At 38.5% G+C, this 5,155-nt stretch overlaps 1 non-coding gene across 1 annotated transcript; it reads right to left on the bottom strand.

Annotated features, from left to right (window-relative positions):
• Positions 1-107, bottom strand: LOC149002238 (small nucleolar RNA R71). The gene has a single exon (XR_016170542.1). It is a non-coding gene; the product is annotated as a small nucleolar RNA R71 (small nucleolar RNA).
• Between the last annotated feature and the right edge of the window lie 5,048 nt (positions 108-5,155).

Raw genomic sequence — 5,155 nt, 5'->3', positions numbered from 1 at the left:
AAAATAAGAAATGACATTCTTCAATTTCGTCAGAAATCCAATGAATCCTTTGCTAAGGTAATGGAGAGGTTCCAAAGCCTTCTCCAAGAATACCCTCATCATGGTATAGAATTATGGCATTTATGCCAAATAATTTATGAGGGTATCGATTATCAAACAAAGCAACTTTTGGAATCTATGTGCCCCACCGGATTTACATCGTTCACTGATGATTCCGAAGCAAGGGAATTTTTGTTAGACCTAGCCGATAGAACTAGAGAACGGGAGTCAAGCCAAGAATCTGAAAGGACCAGTAGGGGATATTTTGTTGATAGCCAAGTTCATAAGAAAACACAAATAGATAATCTTTTGAAAATGATAGAAACTTTGGTCGTAAAAGTTGCACCACCACCACCACCAAGTCAATCACATTTTATTGACAAATCTATTGCTATGTGTGCATGGTGTCAGTCTCCTACACATGTAATTGAGGAATGCCCTAGCTATTTTAGAGGCCAACATGAAAATGTCAGTGCAATGTTTCCAAACCCGTACAATAACACATACAATCCTTGGTGGAAGAATCATCCTAACTTTCATGGTCTCAAGGGAAAAACCAAAATGGATTAAGCAATTATTCCACACAAAATTAGTTTGGTGCCCCTCAAAAACAAAGTGCCCAATTTTATTATAATCAAAATGTTCAGTTCCCTTAAGCCCCAAATTTTCAAAATGCTAATTTAGCTAGCCCTGTCAATCCCACTATTGTGCCTCATATGCTTCTCATTGCACAAAATCAATCATTAGTTGGTTTCAACAGAGGTAATCCGAAGTTTTCTCATCTCTCTACCTTAGAGAAGAATATGGAAGTACTTTCCAGCACCTTCATGACTTCTATGCATAATATGGAAAACAAATTTTCACTCTTGCAAGTGCTTTGTCTGAGCAAGAAAAAGGTAAAATGCCTAGCTAACCTAAGTTAAATTGTCACATCCACCAGCCGGTACCCTATCTAGAATACGTGAGTGTGTGATCCACAGTCCCGAAGATCCAGTATTTGAGGAAATCATCCTCCCACATTCACAATAATATAATCAAGAACAAGATTAAATCAAATGTTAACTTTATTAATCAAAAGATCAAGAATACAATCACGCGGGAAAAGGATACCAATAGAATAAATCAAAATGTAGTGTGAGGTGGAAACTCACTCCATAGTAGCAGCGGAAAAAAAGATCAAAAAGATAGATTACAACCAATCTCAAAATAAAAAGGGAACAAACAACTAACGTCTCAATGAATCTAATAAAGATAAAAAAAGAGAATGAAACAATGTCCCATCGCTGGCACAAAGGTGCAAGAGTCGAACTACTCTTGATAAGTATCAGTCTCGTACTGATAGTCTTCATTGACGTAGTCACCATAGCTAGTACTTTAAGTACCATAACAATCATCAACTTGGTCTTCATAGTACTGATCATCATAATCAACAGTTGCAGTACCTGCAGGAAAGTCTAACAAAAGATGTTGCAAAAAGGAGTGAGTTCAAAAGAACTCAGCAAAGGCGATTCAATCCATAATAACATAATAACACATGATAGCAAATCATACCAAATGCAATATGATATGAAACAGACAATGCAGATATGCTTCTAACTCTATGTATGCTGGTCTCTATTGGTAGTCATGCTTTAAGTCATAGCACCATACTCCCATGGGTAGGGTCCGAAATCACTCTCCCTCAGCCTTCCCGGCATCTTAGGTTCTCTGGTTGGTAATGGGTAATGAAACCTTCTCGGACAACCTTGGCTGGGGTTTAGGTCAATACTCTCTCACACCTCCGTTTGGTCGCCAGTACTTGGCGCATGTCAGGGTTAGGCCTAGCCAAATGCAAGTCTTCTATTTAGTTATATCAACTTAGATCCAGATACTTCCATTCCTCCCATCCCGGGATCCTTTCCGGTATCCTTCTCCCTAGAGTCAGCATATCTTTATGATAGCCACCAAGTCGGACTACGGACTCATCGACCCTATTGGTCAGTTACATCAAGTTAACAAAAAGTTCCAATTTCCTCTCATGGATCATTTCACCGGTCTTGAATTCAGGGGCTCTTGTTCCATTTCTGCAACCGTACCAATGAATGGCCTCTCACGGATATTACATACTGGTATTGGTTTGTCCACAATGTGATTCATGTCCTCCTCATGGATATTACGCACCGCTATTAAGTATCCACAAATCTCCATTGCAACCACGGGTTGCTTGGACTCAATTCCCTTCCGATCGGGTTTGATATAACAGGGACATCCTAGCCAAACACTTCTAGACATGCCTTAGGTATGTCAACCAGTAATCAGAGAAAGCGCCAAGGGGCACCATAGTAAAATGTCCCATACCACCCCCTGTGGTGTCCAAAGGCAGGAACACCGAAAGGACATTCCCCATTCCCAAATCACAACCTAGGCAATCACATTCCCAAATCAGTCATTCACAAGCACGACTGATAATACAAAACATAGGTAAGTAATCATTCATAATTGAAATAATAATCGAATTATAAGAACAGGTACTGCTATAGTTGAAAAACTACATTAGCAATATAATTGTAAGAACTAAATACAGTAGTAGTAATGATCATGTAATCTAATTCAAAGACATGCATATTAGGTTATTAGGGATCAACCATCCTTACCTTAAGTAATCTTTAGAATTTCGTAGAATAATAAGGAAGAGGTCCAAGACTAACAATTAAAACCTAAACAAGAATATAATAATAATTAGGAACAAGCCTTAGAAGATTAGAAGTCAAATGGATTGAATCGGACGAAGAAACAAGCTGTTGTTATGGTTGGCAGCTTGGTTGGTCGATTGGGTCAGTAGACCAAGCAGTAGACCAATGGGGGTATAAAACCCTAATTTGGTCGTAACTTATTTGTTTGAAGTCTGATTGTCCCAAAATTCGAAAGAGAGCTTCCTAGGACATATTAAGACTGTCTATGAAGGTCAAAGCATCAAATCATGGTCAAAAGATAGGATCTTGATTGAGCCATCAAAATTTAAGGTTTTATCATATATAGTCCATGGCTCTCATGGGAAGGCTAGGGAGAATAAAGATTCCCCTTAGGACAAAAAATTTACAATCAAGAAAGGTGTTGGGGAGGACCCAATGAACTAAAAGTGGATTTCGATTCCCCAATTTGGTTACCTCTCATGAGGGTTACCAAAAATCAACTCTCACAAAATAACCCAAGGTAGGTTCATAGAGGGTAAGGGAAACATAGAATTAATATTTCAAAATCAACAATGGCATGGGGGAGGATCCATCAAATTAACAAAAACAATAGTTTTAACTAAATTGGTTACCCTTTCATGAGGGTTACCCAAGGATTTCCTCCCAAAATCTCCCTACTTTTGGTTTCCCATGGTCCAAGGAAAATTAGGGATCAACCCTTTAATCATGAGGACACAAGGGAAGGTCATGGTAATGGTATGAGACCTTCCCCACAATCATAAAAATAGGTAGGAAAATCATGGAAAGAGTCATCAAGATCTCAAGTAAGATCATAGACATAAAACATCACCATATGGTTTCAAGGATATAGAGTGAATGGGGGATTCACTCTAGGACTAAGAGAATCAAAGAAGAGGCCATTACAGTAGTGTAATACCTTTCTCATAATCAGAAGATCAGAATTATAGAAGAAATAATAAATCAAAGAAGAAACGAATCGATTACTAACCTTTTTGAAGAAGAATCGACGAAGAAATTCGAACAGATGCTTGAGGATCTTCCTTGTCTTTGGAGGAGAGGTTCTAGGGTTCTTCCCACGTTCTCCAGAGGATTAGAACTGATTGTGAGTGAAAAACACGGAGTTTCCCCCTTTAAATCGATTTAAAAGTCCCAAAATTACTAGGATTTCTAATTTTGACCATTATAACCCTGTTGGTCGATTGGTTGGTCGAATAGCTAGTCGACCAATCGTCCGAATGGCTGGTCGACCAATCAGTCGAACAACCATGACAACAACTCCAGAAATGGGATTTGATGGTCTAGACTTCATTATTTTTGCATGGGCTTCATACAACACCTTAAACAACTTACCTAGCATTGAGGGATGCCTTAAGAACATGTCCAGATAGGCTTTAGCTCCAACAACCAGACTCTCCTTCATCAATGAGTAGTTTCTTCTCTAACTCAGACAGGGTTTCCAAGTATAGGGCACTGTCATCAATATCCATGGGTTCTGAATCAAACACCATTTCTTCTACTGAGATGGCCTATAGTTGCCTTCTTCATTCACTTTGGGTCCTTGGGCCTACAAACAACAGGGTTTCCGGGTTAGGATTAGGGCTGCATTTCACATAAATCCTAGGATTCATATTCAACAAAGACCATCAAATTTACCAAAAATCAAATCAACCAAGTTGAATCCTCCCCTTCTTCTTTAGCTTCAATTAATTCTGTGTCTGCACTGAGAAGTGGGAAAGGGTATCTAACAGATGAGTCACATATTAATGAAAAGAATAAGATTAGTGACCATTGTGATGAGGAGAATGTTCAAGTATCTCCTAATAAGGCTTTGTCTGAGAAACCCATAGAAGTTGGGGATGAGCCAATTGCTGTAACGGTACCTAAATTTGCTGAACCACTATCTGAAACTATGAAAAAATAGCAAATTTCAAATGAGAGTCTTTATGTTCTTAAGGCCCCTTATCCCAGCCGTCTAGTTAATAAGAAGAAGACTGCAACTATGGAGAAAATTTTTTATGTCTTCAAAATGGTAGAAGTGAATATCCCTCTTTTAAATGCCATAACCCAGATCCCCGCCTATGCGAAAGTGTTGAAAGATTTATGCACTCATAAAAGAATCACTAGCGTTCCCAAAAAAGTGTTCTTGGCAGGTAACATGAGTTCTATAATTACTCAACCTGTAGCAGCCAAGTATATGGATCCAGGGAGCCCTACCATAGCTTGTGTCATAGGCAATACATACATTGAACATGCTTTACTTGATCTTGGTGAAAGTGTGAATCTTTTGCCTTACCATGTTTATAAGCAACTAGGATTGGAAGAATCGAAAGCAACTAGAACTACTCTTTACGTCAATTAAGATTCCTAAAGGGATGGTTGAAGATGTTTTACTGAAGGTGGGAGAATTTATTTTTTTAGTTGAT

Source organism: Hakea prostrata, chromosome 10, assembly GCF_041222555.1.
Source record: "Hakea prostrata isolate BN-2017 chromosome 10, UWA_Hpros_2, whole genome shotgun sequence".
NCBI lineage: Eukaryota > Viridiplantae > Streptophyta > Magnoliopsida > Proteales > Proteaceae > Hakea > Hakea prostrata.
This window is presented reverse-complemented; position numbering and strand designations above follow the sequence as displayed.